The sequence below is a fragment of the Panthera tigris genome, chromosome E3 (genome assembly GCF_018350195.1).
Source record: "Panthera tigris isolate Pti1 chromosome E3, P.tigris_Pti1_mat1.1, whole genome shotgun sequence".
NCBI lineage: Eukaryota > Metazoa > Chordata > Mammalia > Carnivora > Felidae > Panthera > Panthera tigris.
In genome coordinates, this window is record NC_056675.1 from 13101464 (window position 1) to 13125441 (window position 23978).

At 41.0% G+C, this 23978-nt stretch overlaps 1 protein-coding gene and 1 non-coding gene across 7 annotated transcripts in view; both read left to right on the forward strand.

The window, feature by feature from the left end:
* AUTS2 (activator of transcription and developmental regulator AUTS2) overlaps positions 1–23978 on the forward strand; it is a 1113014-nt gene that overhangs the window by 370441 nt on the left and 718595 nt on the right. The window lies entirely within an intron of this gene.
* On the forward strand, positions 1148–1232 carry TRNAP-UGG. Its single transcript has one exon. It is a non-coding gene; the product is annotated as a tRNA-Pro (tRNA).

A 23978-nucleotide genomic window follows, 5' to 3' on the forward strand; every position in this document is an offset into this window, starting at 1 on the left:
TGTAGTAGATGACAATATTGAGCAAAAACATCAAACTGTTTGAGTGTGTTAACGACATTGTTAGTTACAAAGGAGAATGTCCTTGTTTTCAGATGCATGCTCAAGTAGGGTGAAGTATCAAAGTTTTCAATTCTCAAACGATTCAAGAAGTGTATGTGTAGGGGGGAAGGCATGGAGTGGAGAGATGGGGGGAAAGAGGGGAGACAACGGAGGGTGGGCACATATGGCAAAATGTTAGTAAATTTTGTGACAAAATATTATAGTTAGTGAATCTGAGTGAAGAGTGTCTGGGAATTAATTGTCCTCTTAACTTCTCTGTGGATTTAAAGTTTTTATAATAAAATATTGAGAGGAGGTACAATAAAGAGAATCTAAGTGTGGAAGAGTAGTGATATTTTAGGCTGATTTTTCACCGGTTCCACACTCTGAAAGGCTACTTGCTGTTTGTAAACTGAGTCCAGTTCTCATCTTAAATACCTAGCTTAATGGCGAGTTGACTTAGTTGGTACATTTAGGTTCTACTAATGGAACTTGCTCATAAAATGGTTGTATGGAGACAAATACTATTACTTAGTATATCGGAAATCAAGATTAAGGAGGTAAAGTAGAGGGAGCAGCCTGAAAACCCAGCCATTTGCTGGGTTACATGCCACTAGAAATACTTTGTTTTAAACTTATTGTGTTTGTCCAGGGAGGGGGAGGTGTTTACCAATTTGTCCATTGTTACCATCAGTATATAGAATTTTGAGTGTTTGATAAGTTTGCTGAAATACCTAGTTCATTCCTTATTTCAAACATGGAAGGTAAGGATAGTCACTGTTCTTTAAACTCAAAAAGATTTCTTGGGGTGTGGGGCAAGGATGAAGGAGATAAGGAATATGGATATGAATAATCATCTGAGCGTACCTTTATGAATGCATCTACAGCCTTGACTAAAGCTACCTTTATGTTGTTGCTGGCTTCAGGGATATGGTAAACACCTCTTGAAACATTTGATAGGTCTTGGTCACATAAAGAATGGTATGTGCTCTTTATAGAGATCTTTCCCCTAGATAATTAACAGTCTAACTTGTCTTACCTAACAGTCTTCTCTTTGTGACCCCATCCTTCCATGAGACAAGTTCAAAATCTAAAATTTTGATGGAGTGCCTGGGTGGCTCAGTTGGTTGAGCGTCTGACTTGGGCTCAGGACGTGATCTCACGGTTCGTGAGTTCGAGCCCCACATTGGGCTTGCTGCTGTCAGCACAGAGCCTGCTTTGGATCTGCCAATCCCCCTCTCTCTGTCCCTCCTCCGCTCATGCTCTCTTTCCCCAAAATAAATAAACATTAAAAAAAAAAGGAAAATTTAAAAATTTGAGTTTAGAATTTTTCCAGCTGAGCCTTCTCTCTGCGTGAAGGAAACTTTGGCTCTTTCAGAAAGAGTATGAAACTTGGCCAAGATGGCCCAGCTGGCTGGTGCTGGCCCTGGAATTCACCGTTAGTTTTACTGGCCTCTACAGCATGTCATGTCATCATTGAAACAAGATGATAAGCTTCTCACATCGTGTGTGTGTGTGTGTGTGTGTGTGTGTGTGTGTGTGTGTGTATGTGTGTATACTGATTTATTTATGGAAGAATGATTAACATTCAATGCCAAGTGCCATAATTGCATATCACTTATTGAATTGGTCTTTGTACATGTTGCCCTATAAATTGTAAACTTTTACCGGGCAGAATTTTTGTCTGTTTTGTGCACGGCTATTTTCCTGGTACCTAAAACAATAGCTGGAATGTGATGGGTACCAACTGAATATTTACTGAACGAATGAATGAACCAGAATCAAATGGTCTAGGAAGAGTTTCATGGCTGCCTGTGTAGCAAGGTTTCAGGGAAATAATTGCTCTATCAGAACACCACACCCCCCCCCCCACTAGCTGATGATCTAAACTAAAAAATTAGACATTGGTTTCTTGTGTATTTTCCACTGCTCCTGGGAGTGCTGATATATTAAGCTTGCTCAGCTTAGTGATTTGCTAACAGAGTATGGACAATTTTAACAAACTCTTGCCTGGGGGCACTTAAAAAAAGTTTTTTTTAAATGTTTTTATTTATTTTTGAAGGAGAGAGAGACAGAGCATGAGGGGGGAGGAGCAGAGAGAGAGGGAGACATAGAATTTGAAGCAGGCTCTAAGCTGTCAGGACAGAGCCCAATGTGGGGCTCAAATTCACAGACTGTGAGATCATGACCTGAGCCGAAGTTGGACGCTTAACCAACTGAGCCACCCAGGTGCCCCAGCCTGGGAGCACGTTTAGAGGAAAGGAGTAAAGTGTGAATAAGTCAAAGAGAGCAAAATTGGAAAAGGAGAAACAAGGAAGAGGAGGAGATTGAAAGACAGACTCTGAGTGTCTCCTGATTTTGAACAGCACAGCTTTACTGGTGTGTGGCTTGGGGAAGACTTTGGAAAAAATGGCATGGGGTGGTTTGTCAAAGTCGTGTACGTTCCCGTGGCCCCAGGAATTTGTATCATGTAATCATCTGCCACTCACAATGGCAAAGACTTGGATGTGGGGAATGTCTGCGAACCCTCAGCCCTGTGTGTGGGCACTCGTGTGGTGTTGCAGGAGAGGGCGCGGCTGCTCTCCGCAGAGCATGTTGGCCTTACGTGCCGTGTATCGTGTGTCACTTATGCCTCGGTAAGCCTGTGTGGAAAAGAAGGCCAACCCTGTATGTGTTTTGAAGCAGTGTTGAAGATCAGATTCATTTATTGCATGCAAAATTCTAGTTGAGGTAGGAAGTTGTTGAAATCATGTATTCAAAATGAAAAATTGAACACCTCAGAACAGACATTAGAGAGCATGCAGCTTTCTAGCATCCTGTCTGACACATAATAGTTATTTAATAAATATTTGACATATGGGATGAGAGAAGAAGGGAGTTTTTGTGACTAGTGATTCAAATGGTGAGTGCAACCGGATTCATGGTTTCATAGATTGTTTCTATTTTGAGGGGTTAGATGGTATCCTTAATAGTCACTGCCTTTTTTGAAGTTGTGTGCACCTGGACATTAAGAAGGTGAGGGGGAAAAGAGTATATCTGTTTTCACTGTAGAGGAAAAGTAGTTTAAAAACAAAAATAACAGAACAAAGACATGATCTGAATCTGTGCATCCTCCTTCACCTCCCTGTGCCTCAACGTTTTCATCTGTAAAATAGGGCTCATCATGTGTACTTCATAGCATTGGTTAGCGAGGATTAGAAGAGATCATCTGCGGAAAGGCGTTTCGATAGAGCAGTGCCTGGCGCATCACACGTGTCCACTGCTGTGTTAGCTATAGATGCTGGTGGCCGTGTTTCTGTAGCTTAATGTGAGAGAGTAGAGCTAGTCTGCAGTAGTTTGAAGAAATACTGTGTGCTGGGAAGGGGAGACTTGTCTTTTAGGAAGAATATGGGATCTTGTGAAGAGTAGAAAAAAAAAAAATCTTGTGTTTAATTCATGTGAAAGTCATTGTGAAAATGAAGGGAACCTAGGATCTGGAGCAGAGATTTGGAAATGCAGCAAGCCGTGTGGATGGGTCTGTCTGATCTTCTGCAAGAGATGAGCATGAGACCTCTTCGTTCCTTTATCTCCCTTCTCTGCACAGCAGAGATTAATTTTATTTGTGCTGTTTTAGTGAAGTGATTTGAGGTCCAGGGAGACAGGCCGAGGTGGTGTAGTGTAGGAGAGCATTTCAGAAAGGTAAGATAGAAGACAGATCTGGGCCGCAGTGGTGTGAATGAAACGTTTTCTTTTTCCTGTGGGCCTTCCTATCACAGAAGGAGCTGTGATCCCCAGGATTGCCCCATCCACCCAGATGTTCTGTCAGAATCATGACAGGAGTGGCTCACCAAAAGAAAACCAGTCTGATGCGAACAGATGAGTTAGCTGGTTGTCACTGGATCCCAAATGGGCTCTCCCGTAGATACCCTTCAGAGGAAAACTTCCTTAAAGTATTTGCGGAAAGGAGATCATTGTTAACACATTTGGAGAGCAAGTATATGTTGTTTACTGCAGAATGATACAAGAAATGGAACTTTAGAATTTTTTCTGGGAGCTTAGATTAACTGAAATGTAATAAGGAAATTACCCAGTAGATGATATGATCATCTAAATAATTGGGAAGTTATAAGTTATCATAGAACTTAGGGTGATTATGATGTGTCAGTGTAGGTTCATCCTTGGTTAAAACAAAAAGGTATTGTCCTGGTGAGTGATGTTGAATAGTGGGGGAGACTATGCATGTGTGTGGTAAGGATTATAGGGGAAGTCTCTGTACCTTTATTCCAGTTTTATTGTAAACCCACCTATGCTCCAGAAGTGTAAGTGTTTAATAAAAAAAAAAAAAAAAAAAGTTATCTTAGGGCTGAGAAGGACCTTGGAACTCGTCCAGTCTCAACACTTTACTTTAAAAACTTGGAAACTGAGGTTGAAATGTAAGAAGCAGTTATTTCCCCAGAGTTTACCATGTGAAAGACAGAGCTTGTCTTGATATCTGAGTATTTTCTACCCTAAGACAACTTCTCTTTTTATGTTAAAATAACTAGATGGGTATCTGAGGTGGAATATACCTCCTTTGTATATGTATTATATACCTATAACGTTTTTGTTTCTATATATATACACATGTAAGGTCTCCCTTCAAAATGGGAAAGATACAGTTAGGCAAAGTACCAGGTATTGAAGTCCTTCCCCCCGCCCCCCGCCCCACCCCCCCCAAGCCCTGAAATCTATTTGTCCAGTAGCCCTATCCCCTTCATGGCATTTTTGCTGATGCCTCTGTCCATTGTAGTGGTTGTGTCTATGGGGGATGGGAAAGGAACCCTGGACTCTTAGCGCAGGAACCCAAGTAACAAGAGATAGTTGGTGGTTCCCTGTCCCACTAATCTGGGGATTAGGAACATATGAAACATCATCATCATCATCTTTGTTATTTGTGCTTTGAAGTTTGCAATATATATTCACAAGTTACCTAACTTTGTTGTCACAACTATCGTTTATAGCAGGTATTATTGCAATCATTTTGCAATATATAAGTACATTATACCAACACATTATACACCTTAAACTTACACGGTGTTGTTATATGTCAATTATGTCTCAGTTAAGCTGGGAAAAATTTTTAAAAAGCAGATATTATTAACTCAGCATTAAAGGTGTGAGAAGCAGAGTTCAGAGAAGTCTGAAGTGGAAGAGCCAGTGAAAGGGTGAGATTAAACTCAGATCTTTTGAGACTGAAATCTGTGCTCTTTCTAATACTAGGTATATCCTTGTTCTGGAAGCTTTACAGCCTGGCATGATTATGTCAGAATGAAAAGCAGGTGACCTGTAGTGTCTGAATAGATCATCTCTGTAGTATCTGATCTGTTGCATAGGAATAATTGAGCTGGAATGGAGGGGCAACGAGCCCATGTGTCTCTGAATATATTTAGAGCAGTCGTTCAGGAAGGCTTTTTGGAGATATTAGCTGGAGGAGGTTTGAGCTGATTGAAAAGAAGTGTGCTTGCAACAGAGCTGCAGATTCAGATAAAAAGGCGGTAACTGTCGTGAATGTAAGTTGGTGCCAATCTCTGCTTCTTAGCGCCAACTCGGAATTCTGTTGGTTTAAGAATCACAGAGTTTGGGGTAAACGGAGTTGAAATCATCTGAGTTTCAGGAGCGCATTGTATTCGGTAATCTGTCTTCATCCCTCAGCACTGCTTTCTCTGTTGGCTTCTTGTGGTGTAGAGGCAGAGACGAGTGAGTATGTTCTGCCAGCTCAGCAATCCCGGGAGCGAGGGAGCCTCACTCTTGTCTTCTCCAACAAGAATCCTGCTGCCACTCCTCTGTGGTCCGAGTTCAGTCCTATGGCCATTTTTATTTTTATTTTTTTTATTTTTTTTAATATGAGATTTATTGTCCAAGTGGTTTCTATGCAACACCCAGTGCTCATCCCACCAGGTGCCCTCCTCCATGCCCAGCACCCACTTTCCCCTCCTTCCCACCCCCATCAACCCTCAGTTTATTCTCAGTTTTTAAGAGTCTTTGATGGTTTGCCTCCCTCCCTAACTTTTTTTTTCCCCCTTTCCCTCCCCCATGGTCTTCTGTTAAGTTTCTCAGCATCCACATAAGAGTGAAAACATATGGTATCTGTCTTTCTCTGTATGACTTATTTCACTTAGCATAACACTCTCCAGTTCCATCCATGTTGCTACAAAAGGCCTATGGCCATTTTAAAATCAGTCTCTTGCAGCTGATTGGCGAATCTGTCACAAACGCACCCTTTGATGGGATGACTCTCCTGTCCCAGTCAGATCTCCCCAAACTGCTGAGACCCTGAGGTAGGTAGAGTTAATCCTTTAAGAGGGAGTTGAGCTGCGGTTGCCAAAGAATAAAGGAAAGGTGCTGGGGCAGCAAAAACATGATGAGGCTTAAAAATACATATATTTTAGGGGTGCCTGGGTGGGTCAGTTGGTTAAGTGTCCAACTTCGGCTCAGGTTATGATCTCAAGGTTCATGGGTTCAAGCCCCATGCCGGGCTCTGTGCTGACAGCTCAGAGCCTGGAGCCTGCTTCAGATTCTGTGTCTCCCTCTCTTGCTGTCCCTCCCCTGCTCACGCTCTCTCTCTCTGTCTCTCTGTCTCTCTCTCTCTCTCTCTCAAAAATGAATAAACATTAAAAAAATTAAAAAAAACCTAAAAATACATATATTATAACACTCCGGATTATCTTACTTTCACTTTCTAAAGGTGAGGGACGGAAGATTATCTTTTTTAAGGCCTGATTCAGAATAACATGGTAATAGATTTTTCCTGGCAGAGTAATAAGTCAAATAAAACTTGGGGCACTGATCTTGAGGAAAGCAAAGTTTTAAAGAGCACAAAAATGGTAGGTAGTGTGCAGATAGGAATCATAGAGCCAACTGCTTCAGGCTGCATGAAAACTTAGCTTGTGATGGTTCTTGCCATGATCTGCATCACACTTCAGAGCTTGGTTGGAGGAAAAGTGAGAGTTTTATTAATAGAACTTTCACCAACACTTCTTCGCTTTACATGGTTACAGTTTAACATTAAGAAGTCGGGAATTGAAGGAATCTGGTGTCAGACTAAAATACTGACTGAATATTTAATTCTGAGTCTCAGCCAAGTGTTAATACATATAACTGTTTCATTGATTTGTTTAAATTACATTACTGTTGTTTCTAGTGATCATTAAAACGATAATGCCTAAACACTCTTGTCTTCAGACTCATACTTTTTATGCAGATAGTTCCTAAATTATTTCCTTTATCTTAAAAAGCATGTTACATATTTCTCACCAGTAATTGAGAGTGTTGGATCTCCCCCAAGCAGAAACATTTTAAGCCTGGTTAAAATATTTAGCCTCTGAGAATTTTAAGGTGTCTGCAAAGGTTGTCTTTTTCATCAGCTCACTGTATTCATTTGGTCGTCTAAGTGCACAGGTGTAAACCATCAACTTTGGCACTCACGGCTTCATTATCGTTACTTCTCTGAGTTGTGCTTGGTCCTTAAGTCTGTTTGAGGTACTCAACAGTAATTTCTTGTCCACAACTTGTGTGGTCTCAGGTTTTAAGACAAACTGAGGTTGTTACTGCCAAGTCCTAACCGCTCTAGTATTTGTAGTGATTAAATGCTAGTGGTTAGAGGTTTAGGGAAGATTTAAGAACAGCTGGTTCCAAAAATCTGTGTGTGTGTGTGTGTGTGTGTGTGTGTGTGTGTGTACGTACGGGCGCATATACATTGGGGCAATAAGAGGGTATGTTTTGATGAAATGTTTTTCTTTGTTCAAGGAGTTCTTTGGAGAACCTAAAACATTTTTAGTGGCATTATAGTATATACCGTCTATATTCTGGTTAATCATTGGAGCCTTAGCAATTCGGGTAAAAGATAGTCTGTCATTTAGTGGTGTGTTGATTTGTGCACAGACAGTTCTCTGTGTTTTGAGCTGGCTCCCCAGGCACACTTTCCTGCAGTCTTCCACTAGGCAGACATATGAGAATAAAAAATAAATACCATATGTGAATTAGTTTCAGAGGTAGGGGTGTGTGTGTGTGTGTGTGTGTGTGTGTGTGTCTGTCTGTCTGTCTGTCTTCTACTTGTGGGAGGTGTTTAAAGTCTGCGGAAATTGATGAGAAAAGATGCATTGTCCAGTAGTCCTTATAGCATCGACTGGCCTTTTTTCCCCCATGGTGCAGTGGGGCATCCATTACTTTGTAGAGGCTGACTGCTAAAACTGTTCCCAGAATTCAGGACTTCTGAACCACAATGCGCTGTACCAGGCTTTGTGGCCTTAATAAGCCCCGTGTTATTGGCATTTCAAATATTGGTATACCTATCAAGCCTGGCCGTGTGTGTGGTAGGAGGGTGGGGTAGGGGGGTTCTTCAGAGCCACCACTGATGGATCCCATGCTTTTTCTCAAGAGAGCAAACAAGCACTTTTTGTTTAGGCTCAGTAATGCTTGGCAAAGAAATATAGCTGTAATTATATATCCTCGTTCTTGTTCTTTTCTTCCCATCTAAGTTTTACTCCCTCCACCCCCAACTTTATATAAAAGCAGCTAGCATTGGATCTGAAATAAATGTCATGAATGAATAATAATTTCTTTCATTTACACAGTAATTAAACCTGTTGAATGCTGACTTAATGCTTTACTGCACTCTAATTTGACTGGAAGATTTGGCCTTTGTGAATTCAAAGAAGAGGAAAAAAATAGAAATTAAATACCTACTGAGACTATTAAGGAGGACGTTTTTGAGTAGGGTTCTTCCTCCTCCTGTTTCTCATCTCCTTGTGTTTGCCCTTTGCTTTCTGGGATACTTAATACTTAGGAGTTGTTGTACAGATCAGCCTTTGGCTTGTGTGCCCAGCACTGCCCCATGAGCAAGGTCCCCCAGGGACAAGGCCATTGGCTGCCGCCGTAGGTACAAGGCCAAGGGCCTCTTGTGCTGCTGCCATCAGAATTGCTGCTTCTGGTATTCTTTCTGATGGTTTTTAATATTCCTTTCCTTCTTAACCCGTAGAATTCCAGTGGATGGGTCAGTCGGTTTGTATGACCCTGCTTGACACCCCAAAATATATCTGACACTCGAGAGATGTGTTCCAGCCAGGAGCATTTTAAGAATCTGTATTGCTCTTCTGAAATTTTCTGCCTGCGTGCAGTCTGAGTCACTCAACCTGTCTTTCCCGAAGTTTCCCTTTCTCTAAGGTGGGTCCTGTAATGCAAGCTGGCAGCCCACTTTGCCTTTCTTGAAACGAAAATATTCTCCAATACAAGTCAGTTTTTTTCTTCTTTCACCATCAGGACTTATTGACCATGTTAATGAATAATTCATTCCTAGAACACCTTGCACAGGAGTCTCTAAGTCCCCTCAGTGGTGGTTGTTGACCCTGCTGGGGCACTGCTGTTCATCCGTTGAGTAGAGGTTGTTGGGGCAATTTGTGTCACAGAAGGCAGTGCAGGTAGGGACTCTGGAATCCCCTTCATAAATCTAAAGCAAACACAGTGCGTGAGGCCTACCAGGAGCCTTGGCTGTCTGCACCCTTGCTCTGTCAGAGGAGCTAGCGGTCAGGCCCCTTTGATTCTGTGAGAGAAAAGCCTGATTGTGTTCTGTGCAGATGGGGTGTGTGCAGGTTGTGGGTAGCGAGAGCTCCCTGGAAGGGCTGCCGAGAGTATTGACTGAGATCATGGGTGTGGAAGGCCTGGCACATAGCCAGAGTCAATAAATGTTAGTTCTTACCCTCATCTGGAGACCAAGAGAACAGAAGTGTTTAACTAAAGTATTTTTTTTATTAAGGAATCTCCCACAAACACTCCCCTCCCCACTGCCCTGTGCCAATATTTACATGATTCATTTTCTTTGTCCTTCCCTCCTTCTTCCAGTCCGTTTATCTCCCTTCTCTTTCTCTCTAAAATTACAACAGACTTGTTCAGATAGTTTTCTTTATAGAAAGTTCTACAAACTTTAAAACTTCTAGTGTATATTGTCAATAAAAACTTTCCTACTGTACTTGTTAAAATACAATCAGAAGTATGAATGCCATAAAGATAAAAGCCTGTTTACTTACTTAACTCTATGTTATATAGTTTGTGATTATGGATTCCTTTCAAATACACCCTAGATTCATACATATACTAATGTACCATAATACACATTTTCTGTTTTGCCATGGTTTGAGTACTTATGTATTAGGTACTGTGATAAATGCTTTAAATGCTTTGTTTATCTGCATTAGGTCAGTGTTTCCCCTAGTACTTGATTTTAAGAATCATGCAGGGGTGATTATGAAAAAAAATACCTATTACCTAACATACCCAGATCTCTTAAATCTGAGTATTAGAATTTAAACCTTGAATTTGCAAATCTGGCTTCCTGATAATATAATCCAGAGCTGGAACACTTAAAACAATACTGAAGTTCAACTCCAGACCATATAAATCTGCATATTGGCAAGGTGGGCTTGGCATCATTTCTTTAAGCTCCTCTTTTGATTCTAAATGTGCAGCGAGGGTTGAGATGATCTATCTAGGTGCTTCTTATTATCTGAAACTGAAAGTATAAAATGAATTGGCTTAGTTCATTTAATCCTTACAATAACTTTGTGAGACACAGATGGCATTATCCCTATTTTCAGATGAGAAATTAGAGGTTTGGAGAGGCGTGGGATATTAATATCAAGAATGATTAACATCAAGATGCCATATAAGAATTGCATCTAATTAACAGTATACATAGGACTACTGTCTGTTTGGGGATGCACTTACTTTTTGATTCGACGGCCACGTCTATGTGTGAAATGTTGGTTTTAACATGAGATTAAATCAACCAACTCAGTATGCCTTGGAACCAAGTATTTGGGTGCTGAGTTTTTTGAATACCGACACCTGCCGATGGTCATTATAAATTCATCTTGTTAAGCACAGTGGAAAAGAGGTGCTGACCTATATACTCGGTTGGATTTTGAGTGGAATGGAGGGCAGAAACAATTTATTATTCTGCCATTTCTGGAGGTTTTGCCATGAAACACTTTGGTATTTATTTTGTGAACACTGCCTTCTCAATTGTGAATTCTTCTTGAATGTACCCTTGGGTGCTGTTGAGCCCCTTCTTGCCACCTCTTATTCTCAGAGGATTTTATTGCAGGTGCTCTTATTGTAGAGGAGTGGTTTGGATATTCTTTTTTTGTAGAAATGATGATGAAGTATATATAGAGTAAATCTGCCTCAAACTATAAATATTAGCACATTCACATTAAACACACACACACACACACACACACACACACACACACACATGCTCTTCTTTTAATTCTAAGAGCTCCCTAGGGGGGAAGCCAGTGTCTAGCCTTCTAAATTGACCATCTGTGTGGGAAAGCTGTCCTTTAACCTGAATCCAGAAGTTTGCCTTAGTTTTCATGTATTTGAGCAAGTTTCTTAAAGTCCCTGGTTTTATGCACTTGAAATTGTTAATTGCATTCTTAGAATGGCTTGGAGAATCATGCTTGTGCATGTGTTCATGTATTTGTTGAACGAGTATTTCCTTTCCTCTGTCAGGTGCTGTTTTAAGTATAGGGATGACAGTGTCCAAACCAAATAGACAAAAATATCTCCTCTCGTGAAGTTTAAAATCTAATGGAGAATAGAGGGGAAAAGTAAGCACATAAATCTTAAAGAATTTTGGAGGGTGAAATTTAGCAATAGGAAGTATGTAAAGAGGAAAACCCCTTTACCGTAGTTGAGGAATGGTGCTTTGCGTAGTGGTTGAGGAATGGTGGTTCGCGTAGACCTCCCAGAGATGACTTTTAAACACAGTTGCTGAAGCCAAGGGGGTAAGCCTTGCAAGACACCGGGGGTGGAGGGCGGGGGCACATTTCAGGCAGAAGGCCCCTTCACTGCCGTGCCTCTGGGATATGTGAGAGTCCTGAACTTGGTTGGACATGTCTACTGCCCGCCCATAGGCGTTTTCTCTGTGACGTGAGTTTACAGTGGCACATATCAGGGAAAAGGTGTGCCGAATGATAGTCTTTGATGAATTTGATTATATCATTAGCACTTGAAGGAAAGGGGAGGGGACTCTGAAACTTTGTCAAAAAGAATTTATTTCTGGACCCCAAACAGAGAAAATTTCAGGACCCTGTCATTTTTCCATCATTATGTTCTCACCCTGGTAGGTAGGTGTGTGGAAATAAAATGGATGATGTCGGAATCAGAAGATGTGGATTATAGGTCCAATTCTGCCACAGTTACTTGTAAGACTTTAGGAAGAATGCTTCATTTGGTCATGCTACTGTTCCTGCTCTCGAAGGTGATTTCTTTTCCTACTCGTTAAATTCCTTGGTAGTAAAGACCAGATGAAAAAATATTAATATATTAAATTCTGAGGTACTGGGTGACTGTGGCTTATTTTTTTGCAATATTTCCCTCTAAAGAATACAGAGTGTTGGCTGGAAAAGAGTATTTAAACAAACCTTCGTCCATTCTTTTCAAATGTTTATTGAGAGCCTACCATATGCAAACCCCAGTGGTAAACACTCAGTTCCTTTCCTGGAGTAAGTAAGACCTGTTTCTTGTAGGTCTCACTTGTATGCTGCCACTTAAAAACTTCATCAGTGACGGGAGAAAAAAGAACCTAATAAAAATAGTATTACAGTTTTTCACATGTTACATGGTTACCAAAAAAAATTAAACATGGCACTATGTATTGAAAAGGACCTTGTGTAAGTGAGTGTTGGAAGATTTGCAGCTTGTGAATTACTATGAAGTGTGAAAGGGGTGGAAAGTTGGAACACCTGATGTGGATGGGGGCAGCTTATGATGCCCACAGTGAACTGAGGTAGCTGGTGAAGGTTTGAGGTCTGTGCGTGTGTGTTGTGTGCACTCCTGCACAGCTCAGTTCAACTGGGTGCAGTTTTCTGAATTCACCTAGTATTTCTTGCATGCAAAGTTATGCACAAGCAAATTCCAAATTCACGTTATGCTGAAATTGTGTCTATAGTCAATTGCACTGGAGTGAATTCAGGTTTTCAAAATAAGCTTGATAGCAGAACTGTCTGTACAGAGAAGTGTGATTCTGTCTGGTGCAATCAGGGAACTGCAAGTGAAATACAGTGGTGGAGTGTAACTTGGAAAGGGTAGAATAGAGGAGTTAGGAGAGGTAGACAATGGGGGAGGGGGGGTCAGAAGGAGCTTTGTGTTCTGTGTCACAAGGCCCAGACTGTGCTGTAATCATGTATCTTTTACCTGTCCTCTATTGTAATATTTATATATTCTTGTAAAGAGCCAAGTCAATGCATTCGAGATAAAATATCAGTTGTGTACAGTTGTACAAATTTAGTCACAAAACTGAAGGAGTAGAGTGGGACATCTAATCTTAGGGAGCATCGGAAAATACCTTAATGGTCTCTCATCTCAGAGTGGAATGTTTGCCTTCTTCAGCCAGAGGGATGGTGTGGGGATTGTTTGGAATGAAGACGCAAGAGACAGAGCTAATTCGATTTTGTGTTCTCCCTTCATCTTTTCGTTTGAACAGAGAGACGTGTCTTTATATTATTCACTTAAATTACTGAACACAAACAGGAACAAAATAATAGACACAGATGACTAAGCAAGGCCCATCTGCCCCATCTCCAACCTTTCTCTCCCTCCCCAGATTAGCAGGTGGCACCAGTTCTTGGCCAGTGTCTCTAGTTATCTTATTACAGGGGGTTGTTCATTTGCCCAACTCCTTTGAAACGACAACAAAAAATTTTGGTAATGACTGACTGTATGTCCATTGGCTAGAGCACCAATTCCTGAGGACCAGACAGAAGCTTGGCATTTGACCAGACTTCTGTATTTGTGTTAGGATGGTCTGGCTGACAACAGAAAGCCGGGTTGATTTAAGCTTGTGTTTTTAGATACTGGAAAGCTTGTTCACTGCTGGCTAGAAAAAGCTAGTCCTGACAAATCTCAAAAACTTACAAAAATAAATAAAAAAATAAAGCAGGGCTCTTGTAGATTTTGTCTGAGAGTGGTGATTCCTACCAGTGGTGGATAATGTATCGCTGGGTGACACGGACTGTCAATTTTGCATTTGACCTATCTGTGAAGGAAAATGAGTTTCTGACTAGGCCGGGCTGTGAAATATGACAGATGAGATAGAGGTTTAAAGTGGGAGAGTAGGTTGGAAGGACACCTGCCTACCGCCAGAGAATGGACCCAAGTCCTCTAGTGCAAATCGTACATTACAGTTTGTAGTGTCTTTGAGGCAATGTGTTTGGCTTAAGAAAAACAATATAAGTAAATTCTGTAACCTTGCACATGGGTCCTGGATGGTATTTCAGAACAAGTGATACAATAAGCAACGAGAAAAGAGTTACAGTGCTTATAGAGAGCCAACGTGAATTCACTAATTTCTTTTTTCAACACAATTCTGGGACAGGAACTCAGAGGCATGTCATAGACCCAATTTATTAGACTTCAGCAAGATTTTTGGCCTTGTCTCTCATAATCATTTTGTGAACAAGAAGAAGAATATAGGTTAGGTGGTATTATGATCATCAAGAGTCATAATTAATTTTATAACTATTTCCAAGGTCACTGGCTAAGAAAATGGATTTCATTCTGGTTTGAACTTTCTAGGATCATTGCAGAAATTTCTATCCTGGACTCTATCTTACTCAAGTTTTGTGCCTGTCTGGGATGAAGATATGGTTTCAAATTATGCACAAATAGGAAGGGTCACAAATAATGGAACATGGGAGAAACAGTACACAACTAGATTTTGACTATCTGGACAGTGACCAAAGTAAGATTTACTAGGGCTAAAGGTGAACTTGTGTTCAAAAACCTAATGGAAAAATTGAGAGAGATGAAGCTTAGGATTTTTAGCTGACCCTAGCCAGTAGTATACACTTGGCTGGCAGTAAAACTAATGATATGTTTGAATTCCTTAATAAAAATATAGAATGAACAGGTGACTACTTTGTGTGTGTTGGGTAAGAGGGGTTAGAAAAATTGAAGGTAACGTTTGCCCAGGGTCACAGGTCTTGTTAATGTTCACATTGTACCATTTTGGCTCATTTCTAAATCCCTCTTAATCTTTAAGTTCAGAAGATCCAAAAAGCTGTGAATCAGTGGATTTAAAAGCTACTTTAAGAGAGTACAAGAGTAATGGGAGTGCCTGGGTGGCTCTCTTGGTTAAGAATCCAACTTCGGCTCAGGTCCTGATCTCGTGGTTCGTGGGTTCGAGCCCCGTGTCAGGCTCTTTGCTGACAGCTCAGAACCTGGAGCCTGCTTCAGATTCTGTGTCTCCCTCTCTCTCTGCCCCTTCCCTGCTCACGCTCTGTCTCTTTCTGTCTCTCTCAAAAATAAATAAATGTTGAAAAAAATTTAAAAAGAGAGTAAGAGAGTAAAACTGTACTCAAAGTAGGATCTTCTGATTATGATTTAAAGACATTTAATTTGTCATGTTAAAGTTTTTTTTTCTCTAATCAAGAAAAAGTCGTTAGAGGATGTGTGGAAAAACTTGGTAGTTACATGAAAGTTGGAGGAAATTGACAGAACAACTTTCAAGGAGTAAGCCATGAAGTTTGCATATTTTACCATATTATGAATTCTAAAGTTCGGTTCCATATGTATTTTTTGCTCACTCTACGTTGAATACACCATAGCCGCAGAGACTCAGAACTTATAAATGGCCTGTTTCCCGTTCAGTAAAAGGTAAAAAGTAATTTAGGAGGAACTCGAGAAAGTTTCAAGGTTAAGGAGTATCAAATTGATTAGCAAGGCAGGCCAGGAAGGGTTTCTGATGGTCTTGTGTTTCACTGGTGGGAAGAGCAAGGACAGACTAGGATGAAAAGCGTGTGTGAGGTTTTGGAGACTGAGATGCATGATCTTTTAAAATTGGTTTTTGGAAACTGCTCGTCATTACCCACTTAGAACACCTTACTCGGATTTGAGCATAAGTTCTTTATAGTTCTAAAATTCATGTGGTACTTGGAGATCATCATTCTAATTATTATTTTCATCATCGAAAACTGGGACCTAATGCTTATATACTTTGTAAAGTGTTTGGATTTAATTTAGTTCACTAAGATTTTTGTACCCGTAACAGCCTTTCCATAGGTATGTAATTCTCTGGGGGTAAGAATCATAGTATACTTTTCATTTCTGCAGGGCCCTGGCACACTGCCTGGCACATAGTAGGCACCTAATAAATATTTATGAATAAGCACAAAGTAGTCTAGGTATTAAGATGAAGTCCTCATTGTGCATAGTGGAAAATTAAGTCTTTGGTTATGTGACCTGGCATTTTGGAGCAGAGGGGGACCTCAGAAAGGAACACAAACAACTTTTTCATTTTACAAAGAGGAAATTGAGGCCTGCTAGAAAGGTGCTTCCTGAAATTTAATCAGGGAGCTGATGTCTGAGCCTGGAAATTGGCACATTGTCTCTCACTCAGGATCCACCGCTTACTCCCTTGCCTTCAGGATGAATTGGAGCAGGTAGCGTAGGGGGGTTGAAGCAGGGTCTTCAGAGTCTACGTGCATTTTTCTAGTCTGTTCTCAGGATCTAGCGCACATGCCTCTTTAGGGGTCTCATCTCTTATTCACAGGTGAGCACCAGTCCACGTTTTTGCTTGTAGCATTAGGTGAAGATGATGTAAACACTGTTTAAACCATAGGCAGTCCAGTGTCCAGCACAGACACCCTTTCAGGAATAATTTTGCAGCCAGTCTGTTTATCCTACGTGCTTTGGGGATGCCAACATTAGTGTGACCCCTGGCCAACTTCTGTTTTGTTTGTTTTCTGTTTCTGACTGCGTCTTTTCACTGAGGTTATTCACATAGTACTATTTTCTATGAATGTTTGGTATCTTGTTTTGTTTACCCAGCTAACTAAAGTCATATGGCTTTTTGTTTTCTACCGATAAGGTCAGTTTCACATGAAAATAGAGATTTGTTACGTGGCTCTGAATTAAAGCATGGTGTTGAAATTGGGTATCAAACGGATTTTTCTCTTAGATACTATATTGAATTCAGGATGCTTTCAACAGTATCAGAAAACCTGCTTAAAACTTGCTTAACCAGGAAGAAAATTGACTGGCTCACATAATGGGGAGGTCCACAGGTAGGGAGGGCCTCAGGGTTGGTTGATAGAGTGATTTAATGGAGTGTCTCTCCACAGGTACCGGGTTTCTTTCTGTCTCATCTGTTTACATTCACCACATCCATGGCATCCATAAGCTGCTCATGAATGGCTACCAGTAGCAGTCAGGGTCACATGCTTGGCTCACGGCTGATTGCACACGGGCAGGAGCACAAGTGGGGAGATGGAGACACTGAGAGTAAGCAGACTTCTCTCCCAGAGAAGAAAAGTCTTCCCATCTGTCTCTCTGGACCAGTTTAGGGCAGAGGTATAAAAACCCTCACCTTGGATTGGCACATCCTGATTGGTGTAGGCCTGTGCCCCTGAGCAGTTGTTGGCAAGGGGGATGGGAGGACTTCACCAGTCCTGGGGCTGGAGTCTGTCCCTTAAGCAAGTGGCATGGTCCCTGCACGGTGGGGGAAGGGCGGCATGAATGTTGGGGAGTCAACCTCAGTTTCACTTTGCGTGAAAGGCCATAGTTAGCTAACGTTTCCCGTCAACAGCAGTACAGGCGCTCTTTGTTACGGTCATTACCTCAGACTGACAATCTGAGAAAGGTACAACAAATGCATTAGTTATATATTCCTCTTTCCTAACCCTTATTTATGTTTATTTCCACTTCAGTAAGTCAGAGGGCATTTAGGGAGGAAGTAATATGGAGGGATTGATCATTAAATAGTACCTTCAAGGGAACTTGGGATCTGGTGGGAAAGGCAGGAGAGAAACAATTGCCAAATAAGACTCTCTGTCAAGCGTGCATTTCAGGGATGTTGACTTGTAGGAGCTCAAAGCTAGGTTTGTGGAGGGGACAGAGCCTCTCTGGTTTCACACTCAGTGCCACTGGACTGGCTACTTTCCTTCCATACCCTGGGGTAAGTGAGTACAACTTAATGCAACATTATTTATAATTCGTGTAAATCATTTCAAGTGAAAAAGTTTCATCAAAGCGCTGAGCTAGTCAAGATTCATTCCTAATCCTTAAAGGAACTTTGGAGAGAGAAAGAGAGTGAGAGCAAGAGAGCAAGAGAGAGAGAGAGAGAGAGAGAAGGAGAGGTAGAAGTAAAGGGAGAGAGAGAGAGAGAGAGAGAGAGAGAGAGAGAGTGTGTGTCTGATAAGGAGAGTCCTGGGTGCTGTGTGTATGTGTGTGTGTGTGGGGGGGGGGGGGATAAGGAGGGTCCTGGGTGCTAAGAGGGGTAATACAAGGCAAGATGATATGAAAACCTAGAGGGACATATCTGAGTTGGATGAATGGGGAGTTATTGAGAAGAGGATGAATGTATTGTTTTAAAGTTGGGCCAATAGAATTTTGAAAGGTTAAATGAGGGTATTCCATAAGTTGACAGTAGTTTGTGTAAAGACCTTAGTATTGTACAATATGGAGTTTGAACATGGAGGGCCAGTTTGGCTGATGTATACGGCAAGAAGGGGATGGTTGCAAGTGTATCTGTCAGTACTGGTTGGGGTCACAACATGCCAAGCCCAGGATAAAATTTATATACATTTTGTTAGGCAATCGGGGAGCCATTTAAAAAAAAAAGGAATTTGGGACTTTATTTAAATAATGCATTAAAACTATAGTTTACAGTTATTTTACTTTAATGTAACTTGCGCATGAATAAGTGTTGTTGATGTGCTTGGCCCCACCCCACTGGTATTTCCTAGTGGCACATCTTATGATTCAGATGCCTGTTTCATAATTGATGTACTTTGCTGCCTTGTGTATTTGAAAAGAGTGCTGTTAGGAAGCAACAGAGTGGTATTAGGATATAAAAAGTAACAGAATACAGAGCAACCCTCCACACTTCTTGCCCCTTTGTGTACCTAAATGTAATTCTTAGGTTTATCTGCTTATGTTTTAAGAGGGAGGCAATGGCCATCATGTTCTATGAGGCAGTTAATTATTAAGGTTAGTGACATGAGAGTCTTTACGTACTTGGGAAGCAGACTAGCGTGCTGGGAAGAGTGGACCTGGTCCTGTCCATTTTTTTCATTTTTTTCCTGGTATTTACTGGCTGTTTTGACCATATAAACCATTCACTTCTCTCATCCTGTTTTATTCTTTATAAAATGGCGACGATTATTCCCTGCCCACTAAACACAACATTTATGAGGCTCAAAAAAGGGATTGTGTGTGGTGGCAATGTATAAATAATAAATATAGTGAACAACTGTACACGTAGTGTTACATATAAATGTAAAGTGAATTCTCTTGTACCTCCATTTTCATTTGTAATTTCGTATTGCTGTTCATTTATTCATTATTCAAGGATTTATTGACTATATATTGTGATCCATACTCCATTCTAGATGCTGGGGATATAACAGTGAACATAGCAGCCCAGAATTTCTGGCCTTGCAGTTTAGATTCTTGTAGGGGAAGGGAGACAATGGAGAACTAAACAAAATACAGATCATGCAAGGTACAGGCGTGACCAGTGGAGAAAAATTAAGCAGATAAAGGGAATAGTGAGCACTGAGGTGTGTGTGTGGGGGAAGGGCAGATGCAGATGCTGCTATTCAAAATAAGGTGTTCAGAAAAGACTTCACCAATCAAATAACATTTGAATGTTGATTTTGCATTAAAGATCTGGAAGGGCAGAAGGGATGAGGTCTGAGAATATCCAAGAGTAGGGAATTGTGGGCAGAGGGAACAGCCCAGTGCAGAGGCTCTGAGGCAGAAATAGCCTTTAAAGGGGAGACCAGCATGGCTAGAGGTCAGTGAATGAGGGGTTAAGTCATTGAAGTTAGGAAGGAAAGAAGTGAAGGGCCAGACCATGTAGAGCATTGTAGGCTACCATAAAGACTTTGGCTGGGAATCCGTAGGATGCTTTATTTACATTTAAAAGTGATCACCTTGCCTCCTCTGTTGTACCTGGGGACCAAGGTGGTAGCAGAGAGACGGGTTAGGCAGTGACCACACTAGGTAGGCATCCAGGTGAGAAATGATGGGAGCTTAGGTGGGATAGTGATAGAGGTGGTAAGAAGTGAGGGGGTCCTGTTTGGCAGGATTTGCTGCTGAGTTAGATGTGGGATGTGAGAGACTTTTAACCTGAAAATGTGCTATCCACCGATAGATTAATAAAGTAATTAAAGTCTTACTCTTTTGTCATAGAAATCAAAAGAGCCATTTGCAAATAATATCTCACTTCTGTTGAGTAGGTGTTACATGCTAGGTATTACTGTAAATGCTTAGCATATCGTTTCAGTTCATTCTCATACAGACCTTATGATATTATCCTATTTTACAGATGAGGAAACCAAGGCATAGAGAAATGAAGTAGCTTCCCTAAGATTATGCAACTAAATGGAATTCTCTAGTCAGCACATTCAGCTGTTGAACTTGTTGTAAAGATTGTTTTATTTACAAAACATTTATCGAGCATGGTCCATGGGTGGCCTGGTCTGTAATTCCCTAGTACCTTGTTTATGATGCTGAACATATTGTTATAATTATTAGTTTTATATCAGAGTTCACACTGTGCTCCAAGCCCCTGTGGGAAAGGACTTGTGCCCCATTCAAACTTTGAATCTCTGATGTCTGGCACATAGTTGTGATTAACAGATTATGTTAAAAAAAAAAAAAACAGTTCTGTTTTTTTAAACAAAGGTTAAAAAAGTTGTCAAGCATTGTGCTAGGACTGGTGTGTGAAGATCAGGCGGACATGACCTCTTACCTTGAGGAGCTCACTTTGTGTCGTCCTAGATCTGCCTCTCGACAGAGAAATTACCACCCGGAGGGCTGTTAGAACACACATACATTGTTGGAGTTCAGGGGCAAAGATTTACCCTCTCAAGGAGGCAACTTTGGGAGGCGTACTGGAGATGGAACCCAGCCTGGGTCGTACAGGCTGAGCTGTCCTGGTGAGGGAGGAGAGGGAGGGGAAGTCGCGGTGCTCTTCCAGCTGTGCAAGATCACATAGAACAAGAAAGACATGACGGAGCCTAAAACGGATGCCCCGGTGCGATCCGTGGCATCAAATAATGTTTAACGTTTTACTCAGTGTGATAGTGATAGATTTCGTGTGCGTATTCCAGAGTTCTTAGGAAATTGTTCTATGTGTTTAGCGTATAGGGCGACTCTGAGTGAGAATATTTGATTAACATTGTATGCCAGTCCTTTGAAAGTCCGACACTGCACCGTGCGTATCTTTCTTTTAACATCACCCTGTCTCTGACTCCATAAACCCGCTGTTGAAGGTGGAGAGAAGGGCGCTCCTGTGGCAGTGTTAGTGCAGTGGGTGGAGGAGCAGGGCACACCGTTTGCAAGTAGCCAGCCGTCAGTTAATGCACAGGGCCCCCCTTCCCCAGGACACCGCTCATCATAGGCTCTTATTCGTGAGCTCCTTACAAGTTCTACTCCATATCTGAGGTTAGTTTAACTACCAAATGACAGAAAGCAGAGCAGAGGGTACATTTTTCTTGGAAAAAAAAAAAACAACCGGAAAAAGTTTCACAGGAGCTCCCGTGTTGCTATTCGCACACTTTTTTCTTGACGGCTACGCTTAAAATTCATTCCACATGGCCTCCAAGAGAAAGGAGGTGGGGAGAAGCCTGCATTTGATAGCTTTGTATGTTCCCCCAAAGAAAGAGAGTGCTTGAAAAAAGAAAGGCAGGCTTTCAGATGTTGTCTGAACAAAGATATGGAAATGTGAGGCGAGAGCAGCATCTGGAGGTTTTCAAACACCGGAACACAGGCTGCACGCTGCTTTTGCTGTTGGAGGAGTGAAAAGCTGTTTCCTGTCATTTCCCATCTTGTCACTTCCAGGACCAACATCTTGCTACTTCTTGCACCAGCTGTTGTTGTTGTTGTTGTTGTTGTTGTTGTTGTTGTTGTTTTTTCACTCCGCAGACAGATGGCACGAGAGCTTGGATAATTCCACGCCCCCCCCCCCCCCCCACCGCCAGTTCTAAAGAAGTTTGCTTGTGTGCCACCTTTACAAAATGATCCTGTGCCCCTGTCACTCACTTGATTCTGTTAGCAGAGTCAGGAAGGGAGCAGAGGGGATCCAGAGGAGACTTTTAACAGCTTGCGATTTCATGTCTTGTGAAAACGCTCCCTCCTTCAGAAACCTCACCTCTGTTGGTGCAGCCATTTTGTTTCCAGGGTTTTTCACCAAAAAGGAGGGAGGGTGGAGGGATTGAACTTTCGTACCGTTGCTTCTGTACAAACCCGAGATTTCTGACCATGATTTCTCTGTACTCTGAACCCCGAATAGCAGTTCTGACATCCTTGTTCGCCTCCCTGCATTTTAGCTGTAAGTGCAACTGGGTACAGGTGACAGCACCATCTTTTCACAGGCCTATGTTTTTATCTTTCATTGTTCTTTTTACACCTGTTACTTTAAATATTTTCCTTGGATTCCTCAGTGAGGGTAAGAACTTAGAAATAAATGGTGCAGAGAAGGCCTTACACATCGAGGAGATACTTGGTGGAAACAACTTAGGTTCTGTTTAAAATTTGTATTTTTTGTCACAAGATAATAACCTCAAGGAGGAAGCTGTTCCTTTCTTTTTCTCACAATAGTAGATAACTTTTAATAACATTAAATTGCAACTCTAAGAAGTAACATATTCTCTGTAGAAAACCTAGAAAAAATGTATTACAGAAAAAATAAATGCATCCACAGTTTTATAGTAACTACTCTTACATTTGGTGAAGTTACTTACAGCTTTTTCCTCGGAGTCATGTGTGCATGTATTTGTCTTGTATCCTTACAAACTTATGTTAGTACTTGGTCATTTTCCAGTGTGGATTTGGTGGTAGTGGGAATGGTCATGACAGTTATACTTGCTAAGATTATTGAGCACTTACTGTGTGACAGTCACCATAATAAATGCTTGACATGCAGTACACATTTCAATTCCCATGTCAATCCTATACAGTAAAGATTAATTGATCCTTATTTTAGACACTAGTGAAGCGAGGCTAAAAAACATTAAGTAATTTTCCCAAGCTCACACACTGCACAGGAGGTGACGTTAGGATTGAGGCCAGTCTGTCCCTGAAGCTCATGCTGTTTATCACTTGTACATCCTTTTTTCGAAAAGTCTGAATATTTCTAAGACTCTTGATACATATTGTGTAAGACTTGCTATCAATTCTCACTTCCCCCATTTATGAGAATACTTCCTTGCACAGATGTAGATCTTCTTTTCACAGGTGCTCAGAGTGAATGATTGCTCACTCGTTACCTTAGGTCTTCTCTGATTGCCGGAGAGATTGGACATTTTTCACGTGTTATTGATCATTTGTATTTCGTCTGTAAATTGTTCATGTCCTGCGATACTGCTTTTATTGACCACTTAAATTTTTTTTGGTACAAACTCGTCATTTGTTAAATATATTAACCCTTTGTCTTTTGTTTAAAGCATATTTCCTTCTTTTGCTTATTTGTGAACAAAATACTTATGTGAACGTTTTAAGTATGTACATATCCATGTATTGTTTTCTGTATTCCTTTCCCACAAATCAGTGATTTAGTTTGTTTTCCTTTATTTTATGATTTTATTACTTATATCCAACTTTTTCATTCACATCTGGAATTTATTTTAATATATGATGTGAGGTGAGACCCTGATTTAGTTATTTTATGCATACATAATACCGTTTTTGTTTTGCTAATCCATTTTTTAATTGTCAGACATTATATATTCTACCCCTGTGGTGTGCGTTATTATATTTCTTTTCTTTATTGACATCTGCTTAAGCTATCTTTTCTGTGTATGTGATCTGTCAGTTTTAATGCCCGTAGTATGTTTTAGTTATTGTAAGTTTGTAAAATGGTCAAGGAGCTTTTTTTATTGAAAGGAGCCAGATCACCGCATTAGAAGGTCCATTCC